We start from the raw sequence: 12,511 nt of genomic DNA, 5'->3' as shown, positions 1-12,511 counted from the left end.
TTCACCAATGACAAGATCCTCTATGTAGAAAATCCCAAAGAATACAGAAGAAAATTATTACAGTTAATTAAAAAATTCAGCAAAGTTGCAGGGTACAAAATCAACACACAAATTCAATTATATTTCTACATCAGAAATGAAAAGTCAGAAAAGAAAATTAATATAGCAATTTCATTTATAACAGCATCTAAAAGAACAAAATACCTGGGAATAAATTTAACTGAGGAATTACACAATGAAAAGTATAAAACAATGCTGAAAAAAATTAAAGAAGGCCTATATATTCCTAATATAAAGTAGAGTGTTCCTCTGAAATCTTTTGTAAACTGAAATGGCGTAAAGCAAAGAAGCGGCTACCTGAGGACACATCTTGCTAATGGATGCACAAAATAAATTGAGGTAAAGCACAGATATTCACAGGCACAGTTCATAGCTATGGCAACTTGATGCTGAGTGTATTTCCCAGGGAAAGAGCTTGGTGGTGCCACTCTCGCTGCTCAGGGCGCTTGCTGCCTCTATAACAGCTCCCTGCAAAAGAAATGCTGAACACTATTTTTGCTTTTTGCCTTTTCTTGTAAAAGTGAAACTCCTCTTCAGAATTTTTGAAAAGTTGGGGATACCTGTACTACCCAAAGCAATCTACAGATTCAGTGCAATCCCTATAAGTATTCGAACAGTCTTTTTTTTTACAGAAGTGCAAAAGCCAAACCTCGAATTCACATGGAAGTGCAAGGGGCCCTGGATAGCCAAAACAATCTTGAAAAAGATAAACAAAGTTGTAGGACTCACACTTCCCAATTTTAAAACAATGCAAAGCTACAGTGATTAAAACAGTGTGGTACTGATATAAGGATAGACATATCAACCAATGGAATAGAATTAAGAGTTCAAAAATAAACCCATATATCTATGGCCAATTGCTTTTTGACAAGAGTGACGAGTCCATTAAATGGGGAAAGAATAATCTCTTCAATGGATGGTGGCTAGGAGAACTGGATTCCCACATTCAAATGAATGAAGTTGGACTCCTACTTCACCCCATATACACAGATTAACTCAAAATGAAGCAACAACTTAAATATAAATGGAAAAACCATAAAACTCTTAGAAGAAAACAAGGATAAATCTTTATGACCTTGGATTCAGAAATGGTTTCTTATAAATGACACCAAAAGCATGAGCAAAAAAAGAAAAAATAGATAATGGACTTAATCAAAATTAAAGATCTTAGTGCATCAAAGTACATCATCAAGGGCTTCCCTGGTGGCACAGTGGTTGAGAGTCTGCCTGCCAATGCAGGGGACACGGGTTCAAGCCCTGGTCTGGGAAGATCCCACATGCCGCGGAGCAACTGGGCCCGTGAGCCACAACTACTGAGCCTGCGCGTCTGGAGCCTGTGCTCCGCAACAGGAGGGGCCGCAACAGTGAGAGGCCTGCGCACCGCGATGAAGAGTGGCCTCCGCTCGCAGCAACTAGAGAAAGCCCTCGCACAGAAACGAACACCCAACACAGCCAAAAATAAATAAATAAATAAATTTATTAAAATAAATAAATAAATAAAAGTACATCATCAAGAACGTGAAAAGACAACCTATGGGATGGGAAAAAATATTTGGAAATCATATACCTGATAAGGGTTTAATATCTAGACTATGTAACATCTACAACTCTACAACAAAAAGACAGCCAATTAAACAATGGGTAAGGGACTTGAATAGACGTTTCTCCAGAAGATATACAAATGGCCAATAAGCACATGAAAAGATGTGCAACATAACTGGTTACTAGAGAAATGCAAATCAAAACCATAATTATATACCTCTTTATACCTACTAAGAGGGCTATCATTTTTTTAAAAATGGAATAAGTGTCAGATAATATGTAGAGAAATTGGAACCCTCATACATTTCTGGGAGGAATGTAAAATGATTTAGCCACCATGGAAAACAGTTTGGTGGTACCTCAAAAAACTACACATATAATTAACGTATGGCCCAGTAAATCTACCCCAAGGTGTATAGCCAATGGAATTTAAAAGCAGATACTCCAAAATACACTTGTATATGCCAATATTCTTTGCAGTATTATTCACACTAGCCAAAAGGTGGAAACAGCCCAAGTGTCCATCAACAGATGAATAGATAAATCAAGTATGGTATACACATACAGTGGAATATTATTCAGCCATAAAAAGGAATGAAGTTCTGATACATGCTACAACATGGACAAACCTTGAAAACATTATGCTAAGTGAAACAAACCAGATACAAAAGGACAAATATTGTATGATTCCACTTATATGGGGTACCGTCAATAGATAAATTCATAGAGACAGAAAGTATAATAGAGGTTACAGGGGCTGGGGCAGGGGGGATGGGAAGTTATTGTTTAATGGGTACAGAGTTTTTGTTTGAGATGGTGAAAAGTTCTGAAAGTGGATAGTAGTTATGGTCGCACAACATTGTGAATGTACTTAATGCAACTGAAATTAAAAATGGTTAAAAGGGAAATTTTATGATACATATATTTTTACCACAATTTTTAAAAATTAATAATGTACTATATCAAAAACCATTGAACTGTACACTTAGGGGTGTGAATTGTATGGTATGGGAATTATATCTCAATATAGCTGTATTTAAAAAAGATAGTTTTGAAGATCTTAGGTAACTGAAAACAGATTTATGCTAAATGATGTTAATTAATAGATATTCAGTAATATCTAGATCATTATAGATATCTAGTGATACCTAGATCATTATAAATGAGATAAAATACTGAAAAATTAATTGCTAGGCATAATTTTAAGGGTGTATACATTTGGATTTATTAATGAACATGTTCACTTTTTTCCAATTGGAGAAATTTTACTACAAGGACATACTACTATATCCTTTGTATGATTATAAAAAGTTGTGAAATGTATATCTGCAAGCTTTGCTAGTCTGGTATAAAATGCTAGTGTATGACAGTTCATAATTATCCACTTCCAAGTTTTTTCTACATAACAGAAGTTACCAATTATTAAAATATATAATCGATATATTGCATGCAAGGTATAGAGAGTATATTTTTATTAAGGAAGGGAAATAGTTTTGTCCTAAAGTAAAAGAACTGGTTGTTCCAGAATGAAAAAGAAAAGAGTGTTAGACAAAACCTGAAAGGATATAAAAAGTTGTAAAAGGTTCATGGATGAAGAATTTTGTTGTGGTCCAAGCTAGTTAAGGTTGATAAATTTATTAATAAGCTTTTAAAAACAGCTTTAATTCAAATATTATATTGATGCAAGACTAGAATTTGGTTTTCTCTCTGTTAAGTGACACAATTTTCTTAGATTATTGGTCTGCTCTTAAGAGGTTGTAAAAGGTTTTACTTTTTCTTCTGGTAATCTGCTTTGAAGGCAAATAGGCTATGTCTTATTAGAATAATTTCCTGTGCCTTACGTTGACTTCACCATGCCCCTGATTATTTAAGAAAACAAAGTGTTCTCACTTTTAAAAGATGTAAGGTTTTTTACAATCATGTTAATTCCAATATTTACTTTTAAAATCTGTCTTTGTCACTGGCATAAAATAGGTAGCCAAGCATTGTTTTTCACTGACCCATGATCCCATTTAATTAAATGTTCAAACCTCCTGACAAGTTCTGACATTTTGCCTTCCTAAAACCGAATCCTAAATGTTATCTTTTGCACCTAAAACTGTCTTTGAATTTCCCAAGGCCCCTGGAAACTCACAAAGGATTTGTTCTTTCACCTTGTAAAAAGAGTTGCTAGAAATTATTAGGTTTATCTGATATGTTTTGAGTTACGTGGGAAGTGTTGTCAAATCAGAAGAACCACTTAGCCTTCCCTAGGCTAAATATGTATGGGTAAAATGTTATTAATACAAATATTTAAGAAATTACTTGAATTTCCTAGAGATTTATCAATGTCCTTGCTGTCAGTGATGTTTCCATTTATCAGAGTCCTGGTACTGTTCTTCTTGATATTAGACAACAACAGTATAATGTTATTAGTGATAATTTCAGTTATTTTTTAAAGTGTTAACTTGGTCACAATTTTATTTCTTAAAATTAAATCCAGTATGTTCTAGGCCAATGGTTTTCAACTGAGAATTCCCATCACTTGCCTATGGAGTCTTATTAAGATGTTCAGGACCTACTCCAGATTTGACATTCTTTACTTAATATTTTTGATATATTCTTGGTATACTCTAAATAAATGCTTGATGTATTCTTGGTGTATTATGTCTCAGGATTATTACATGTTACATTTGAAGGTCTTTTTCTCTGCAAGCATTGTGTTCACGCATTTTCATAAATTAGATACCCACTCTTTGAAAATACGGCTAACTGCTATGTTTATAGATATTTTGTCTAAAACCTTTCTGAATTGACTTTATTTTGCTTTGCATGCCACAAAACCAAATTTCCTGGTTAAATGCATTATTTTTATAATGAACTCTCATCAGATCATTCATTTTGAAAATTATCGGTAATAAGTTAACCACAGCCATTTTGTCTTTTGTCAACCACAGATAGTTTTCTTTTTTTTACTCTGATGCTTCCCTGAAAGCATTTGCCATCAGCTACAGGCCAGAATGCTTGTCTTAAACAAAGGATTGTCTTAGAGACCCATGGAAAAGGACTATGCCAGCTGGGTATTCTTGGGCACAGGTTTCTAATAGCATCAAACAACTTTGAGGCCATACCAGTGGCCAAAATCAGGATTTCCAGAACTCTAGTAGAAAACCAGATGGGTTCATGAAACTGGAAACCTGAAATCAAGTGGAACAGGAATTAATTACATAGGACTAAATGAAGTGATGAAGGATGATTATAGGTTTTGTTAGGAATATTGCTAGTACTTTAGTGTTCTATTTTCTGCATGTAAGCTATCTCTAACTCATAACAATTTAGTAGACTATGCTTTTGTGAAAAGAAATGAAACATTTATCTTTCTCTCCCTGCCTGATCCCTCTATAATTCAGGAACTCTTATTGAGTATTCTTATTTTCATGGCAATATTAGTTATGTGCATAGATTCAATGAGTCTATCCTCCTTGTTAACAGAACGTAATTGGAAACATCAGTTATGCAACCAAGGCTTTTTCTGGAATGTCATATTTGAGAATGAGATTCATTTAATGAGACTGACTAGACACTTTCAAGGAAAGGAACAAAGGTTGACTTTATAGAGCAAATGCTTACAAAGCCCTCTTAAGAAAACTGGCCTGATACCTTACGTACAGGTTTCTAGCTTTATAAATGAGTAAGGAAAATCACTTCCTGACAGGCAAGGAATCTTAGGATATTTTGTTGACCTCAAAAAAAGAGGGATTCAACCAAATCTACAGGTACTGAAGATAAAATGCGATGGCAAATTCTTGGCTTGCCTTCCTATCCTCAACAGGCTTTTACATTCCAGTCTGAGAGTCCTCATGAAAACTTACAGCAAACTTAAAAAAGGCTTATATACAAAATCATTACTCCTGTTTCTATGTAAATAATCAGGCCAACTCTAATGAGATCAGCCTTATTTTGTGATCCAGAATAATATTTCTTTGATATTATTGTTGTTCAAAGGGGGGGGGGGTAACTGTAGAAAAAAACATGTTTCTGAAAAGGTACTCAACATCACTAATCATTAGGGAGATGCAAATCAAAACCATAGTGAGACATCACCTCACACCTGTTAGTATGGCTATCATCAAAAAGGCAAGAGAAAAATGCTCTCAAGGTATGGAGAAAGTGAACCCTTGTGCACTGTTTGGATGATCATACATTGGTACAGCCACTATGGAAAGTATGGAGGTTCCTCAAAAAATTAAAAATAGAACTACCATATGATCCAACAATTCTACTGCTGGGTATATATCTGAAGGAAAGCAAATCACTATGTTGAAGACATGTCTGTACCCTCATGTTCACTGTGGCATTATTTACATAGCCAAGACATGGAAATATCCTAAATGTCCATCAAAAGACAAATGGATAAAGAAAGTGTGGTATATACATACAACAGAATTCTATTCGGCCACAAAAAAAGAAGGAAATTCTGCCATTTGCAACAACATGGATGGTCCTTGTGGGCACTATGCTAAGTGAAATAAGTCTTACAGAGAAAGAGAAATACTAATGATCTCACTTATATGTGGAATATTTTTTTTTAAAAAACCTCATAGAAAAATAGATCAGATTTGTGGTTACCAAAGGTGGGGGTTGGGGCTGGGTGAATTGGATGAAGGTGGTTGAAAGGTACAAACTTCCGGTTATAAGATAAATAACTACTTGGAATGTAATGTACAACATAATGACTATAGTTAACACTGATGTATGGTATATTTTAAAGTTGCTAAGACAGTAGATCGTAACAGCTCTCATCACAAAAACATTTTTTTTTACTGTATCTATATGAGATTATGGATAACTAAATTCATTGTGGTAATTATTTCACAGTATATATGTCCAGTCATTATGCTGTATATCTTAAAACTATACAGTGCTGTATATCAATTATATCTCAATAAAACTGAAAGAAGAAAACAAATGAGATATAAAAATATTTTTGATTATTTTTTAGTAAAAAAACTACAGCACATCCTTCTGGGTTATCAGATTCTGACCCTGTCAGTTTTCTTTGAGCTATTTCCTACCTCTTTGTGAATTGCAAGTAACTGATGGATATGCAAATTCTGTCTTGTCTGATAGAGATTTAATTGACTTTCTCTTCCACTGTGGAAAAACCATTTTTGGCATCTACCTGTAAACTGGAATGAACCCTACTACCTTGTCCAAACTGTCAACCTGTACCAAATTTTTCAATCTTTCAGTTACTTTCAATATCTGGCTATATCCCTCCAAACTAACATTTCCAGGTTTTCTCTCTTTCTCTTACCTTGGCATCACCAAGAACTAAAACCTGACTACCAGATCCTTATAGTGACTCTAGGTGGCCTAATTGCTGGCTTTTTCTCCAGGATCTGCAAGAGCAATGTTTAGCTAAAGCCAGACCAACTTGATATATACCTTGAAGGATTCATCACTGTAGCAGACTATGCATAGCCTGATCTCTTCCTGGAGAAGTGTGTGGGTCACTAAGAAGTTCTGGTGAAATGCTCAGGCAATGCATGCCCTTATAAAAGAGGTAACAAAGACTGTTAACAACATCACCAAAAGCATCAAAAACTCAATGACCAGACATTTTCTGTAGCTTGGCCAAGAGGAGTAGGACAACTCTGAGCTCACCTCCTCTCATGGGCAGACCAAAATTACAACTATTTACAGAGAAACTACTTATGAGAAAGACCAGAATCTAGCAGAAAAGATCTTCTACAACTAAAGATATAAAGAAGGAACCACAACAAGACAGGTAGGAGGGGCAGAGTAGCAGTATACTCAAATGCATACCCCAGGGTGGGTAACCCACAAACAAGAGGATAATTACAATTGCAGAGGTTCTCCCCAAGGAGCAATGGGTATGAGCCCCACATCAGGATCTCTAGTCCAAGGGTCCTGCAAAAGGACATAAGCCCCCAGAAAGTTTGCCTTTGCAGGCCAGTGGGGCTTACTTTCGGGAGACCCAGAGGGCTGTGGGAAATCAAGGCTCCACTCCTAAAGGGCACACACAAAATCTTACACGCTCCAGAACCCAGGGCAGAAGCAGTAATTTGGAAGGAGCCTGGGTAAGACCCACCCGCTCATCTTGGAGAGCCTCCTGGAGAGGTGGGAGGCAACTGGAGATCACAATGGGGACACAGACATTGGCAGCAGCCATTTTCAGGAGCTCATTATACCACAGGGACACTGATGCTGCCAAGAACCATTTTGGAATCCTTCATCTAGCTTATTAGCACCAGGACCCAGCCCTACTCACTAGCTTGTCTGTACCAGTAACTGGATGCCTCAGGCCAAGCAAGTAGCCGGTGGGGAGACAAAGGCCCACCCACCAGCAGGCAGACTGTCTTAAGAACTCCTGAGCCCACAGTGGCCCCAGGACATGGCCCTAGCCACCAGAGGGCCCAGGACCTGGCCCCACACACAAGTGCACAGGCGCTATTCCTAGGACCCCTGGGGCCCTGCAACCAGAGACTCCCAGGACCCAGCTCTGCCCAAAAGTGGGCAGACACCAGCCCCAGGACCCCCTGAGTCCTAGCTTCACCCCCCAGTGGGCCAACACACCAACTCTGGGAACCCCAGGGTCCTGCAACCAGAGAACCTGGGATGTGGCTCTATCTGTCAGTGAGCTGACATTAGCCTCAGGGTCCCCTGGGCCTTTTCCCCACCCACCAGAGGACCAGTACTAGCCCCAGGATCAGCCTCACTCATGAGTGGGCAGGTACCAGCCCCAGGACCCCTTGGGCATCAGCCCAACCCACCAGCAGGCTGGCAGCTCAGGGACACCTTGGGGCCCTCAGTCAGCCATACCAGGATCCAGTTCCATTCACCACTGGGCCAATATCAGCTCCAGAACCCCCTGGGCCTCAGCCCCACCCACCAGTGATTCAACACTAGCTCTGGGACCGCTAGGCCCTGCAGCCAGAGACCTCAGGACCTGTATCTGCCTGCCAGAGGGCTGGCACTAGCCCCAGGACCTGGATGCACCCACTAATGGGAGTGCACCAGCCCCAGGATCCCTGGGGCCACAACCCCACCCATGAGCACACAGACACTAGCCTCAGGATCACTGCAGCTCCACAGCCTGCATTTTCAAGACCCAGCCAACATACCAGCAAGTTGGCACTAGCCCTAGGACCACCTGGCCCTGGCCCTGCCTGCCAGCATGCCAATACCAGCTCTGGGACTCCTTGGGTCCCTCAGTCAGCATCACTGAGAGCCAGTTCCACCCACCAGTGGGCTGACCCAAGATTCGGGACCCCCAGGGCCCTGCAGCCTGAGACCTTGGGACCCAGATCCACCCACCAGTGAGCTGGCACTAGCTCCAGGACCCCCTGGGACCTGGTCCTGCCCACCAGCAGGCCAACACCAGCCCTGGAACCACCCAGGCTCCAACCTCACCTACCAGCAGGCCAATACCAGCTCTAAGATACCTTTGACTCCTCAGCCAGTCACCCTGGGATCCAGCCACTCACCAGTGGGCCAATACCAGCTTTGAGACACCCCAGAATCTACAGCTAACCATGTCAGGAACCAGCCATACCCACTGGCAGGCCAATACTAGATATGGGAACCCCAGTCCCATAACCATCCCCCCCAGAACTCAGCTGTGCCCACCAGTGAGCCAGCTGTAACCCTCGGAGCCCCCAGGGTTCTGTGGCCAGTTGCCTCGTGACTCAGCCACACCAACCAGTGGCTGGCAGTCTCCACACAAGGCAGGGCCTGGCAAACAACTGGACAGGGGTCCAACCACACCTACTAGACTACTCACAGTAGTCAACCCACAACAGTAGAAAGCCCCATGCAGCCCACATAGGGGGACACCCCCTGGAGCATACAGCTCTGGTGACCAGAGGGGAGTACACTGCTGCAATGAATAGGATGTCTTCTAAAAAAGGCTACTTCTCCAAGGTAGCAGAATGTAACCAATCTGCTAGATACGTAGAAATAAAAACAGCAAATTAGGCAAAATGAAGAGCCAGCGGAACATATTCCACATGAAGGAACAAGATAAAACCCCAGAAGAAGAACTAAGTGAAGCAGAGATAGGCAATCTACCCAAAAAGAGTTCAAGGTAATGACTCTAAATATGATCAAAGAACTTGGGAGAAGAATGCTTGAGCAGAGGGAGAAGTTAGAATTTTTTAACAGAGTTAGAAAATATCCAGAACAAACAAACAGAGATGAAGAATACAATAACTGAAATGAAAAATACACTAGAAGGATTAACAGTAGACTAAATGATACAGAGGAATGGATCAGCAAGCTGGAAGACAGAGCAGTGGAAATCACTAATGCTGAACAGAAAAAAAGAAAAAAGAATAAAAAAGCTTTCAGCTATTACGTTAAAGGAAACAGATATCAAGGTCCAGGAAGCACAAAGAGCCCTAAACAGGATCAACCCAAAGAGGATCACAGCAAGACACATTGTAATAAAATGGCAGAAATTAAAGATAAAGAGAAAATATTAAAAGCAGCAGGGGAAAAGCAACAAGTTACATTCAAGGGGACTCCCATAAGGCTATCATCTGACTTTTCAGCAGAAACTCTGCAGGCCAGAAGGGAGTGACACAATACATTTACAGTGATGAAAGGGAAAACCTACAACCATATGAGGCAAGGTTTTCATTCAGATTTGATGGAGAGATCAAAAGTTTTACAGACATGCAATAGTTGAAAGAGTTTAGCACCAACAAACCACCTTTACGAGAAATGTTAAAGGGACTTCTCTAATTGAAAAAGAAAAGGCCACAAAGGAAACATGAAAATTACAAAAGGAAAAAACTCATTGGTAAAAGGAAATTAACAGTAAAGGTAGTAAATCAACCATGTACAAACCTAGTAGGAAGGTTAAAAGACAAAAGTAGTAAAATTATGTATATCCAAAATAAGTAGTTAAGGAATACACAAAACAAAAAGTTATAAAATATAATGTCAAAAACAGTAATTGTGGAGGGAGGGTACTAAAAATGCAGGGTTGTTAAACTGTGTTTGAAATTAAAAGAGCAGCAACTTAAAATAATCATATATGTTTGTGTGTGTGTGTATACATATAAAAAACTATACATAAACCTCATGATAACCACAAACCATAAATCTATAATACATACACATACAAAAAAGAAATCCAAACATAACACTTAAGGTAGTCATCAAATCATGATGGAAGAGAACAAAAGAGGAAGAAAGGAGCAAAAAAGAACTACAAAAATTACCACCAAATAATTAACAAAATGGCAATAAGTATATACCTATCAATAATTACTTTAAATGTAAACAGAGTAAATGCTCTAATCAAAGGACATAGAGTGGCTGAATGGACACAAAAACCAGACCCATACATATGTAGCCTACAAGAAACTCATTTCAGATCTAAAGACACACACAGACTGAAAGTGAGGGGATAGGAAAAGGTATTTCATGCAAATGGAAACCAAAAGAAAGCCAGAGTAGCAGTACTTATATCAGACAAAATAGACCTTAAAACAAAGACTGTTACAAGAGACAAAGAAGGACATTACATAATGATCAAGGGATCAATCCAAGAAGAAGATATAACAATTTTAAGTATGTATGCATCCAACACAGGAGCACCTAAATAACTAAAGCAAATATTAACAGACATAAAGGGAGAAATTTACAGTAACAGAATAAGAGTAGGGGACTTTAATCCCACTTACATCACTGGAAAGATCATCCAGACAGAAAATCAATAAGGAAACACTGGCCTTAAATGACACATTCGACCAAATGGTCTTAATAGATATATAAAGAACATTCCATCCAAAGGCAGCAGAATACACATTCTTTTCAAGTGCACATGGAACATTCTCCAGGACAGATCACATGCCAGACCACAAAACAAGACTGAGTAAATGTAAGTAGTTTGAAAAAAAAAGTATCTTTTTTGATCACAATGCTATGAGACTAGAAGTCACCTACAAGAAAAAAAACCCCTGAAAAATACACAAATACCTGGAAGCTAAACAATATGCTACTAAACAACCAATGGATCACTGAGGAAATCAAAGAATAAATAAAAAGATACCTGGAGACAAATGAAAACAAAAACACAATGATCCAAAATCTATGGAATGCAGTTAAAGAAGTTCTAAGAGGGAAGTTTATAGCAATACAAGCCTACTTCAGGAAACAAGAAAAATCTCAAATAACCAACCTAACCTTATACCTAAAGGAACTAGAAAAACAAAACAAATAAAACCCAAAGTTAGTAGAAGGAAAGAAATCATAAATATCAGAGCAGAAACAAACTAAGAACAATAGAAAAGATCAATGAAACTAAGAGCTGGTTCTTTGAAAAGATAAACAAAATTGTTAAACCTTTAGCTAGGCTCATCAAGAAAAAGAGAGGAGGGCTTCCCTGGTGGCGCAGTGGTTGAGAATCTGCCTGCTAATGCAGGGGACACGGGTTCGAGCCCTGGTCTGGGAAGATCCCACATGCCACGGAGCAGCTGGGCCCGTGAGCCACAACTACTGAGCCTGCGCGTCTGGAGCCTGTGCCCCGCAACGGGAGGGGCCGCGATAGTGAAAGGCCTGCGCACCGCGATGAAGAGCGGTCCCCGCACCGCGATGAAGAGTGGCCCCCACTTGCCGCAACTAGAGAAAGCCCTCGCACAGAAACGAAGACCCAACACAGCCAAAAATAAATAAATTAATTAATTAAGTAGCTATAAAAAAATTAAAAAAAAAAAAAAAAAGGCCTCCTTTGCCAAAAAAAAAAAAAAAGAAAGAAAAAGAGAGGACCCAAATCAGTAAATCATAAATGAAAAAGAAGTTACAAATGACAACACAGAAATACAAAGGATCCTAAGAGCTTACTATGAACAACTATATGCTAATAAAATGGACAACCTAGAAGAAATGGACAAACTCC

Source organism: Balaenoptera musculus, chromosome X (genome assembly GCF_009873245.2).
Source record: "Balaenoptera musculus isolate JJ_BM4_2016_0621 chromosome X, mBalMus1.pri.v3, whole genome shotgun sequence".
In the NCBI taxonomy this organism is placed as follows: Eukaryota; Metazoa; Chordata; class Mammalia; order Artiodactyla; family Balaenopteridae; genus Balaenoptera; species Balaenoptera musculus.
The sequence above is the reverse complement of the archived record's forward strand: the minus strand, read 5'-3'. Positions refer to the sequence as shown.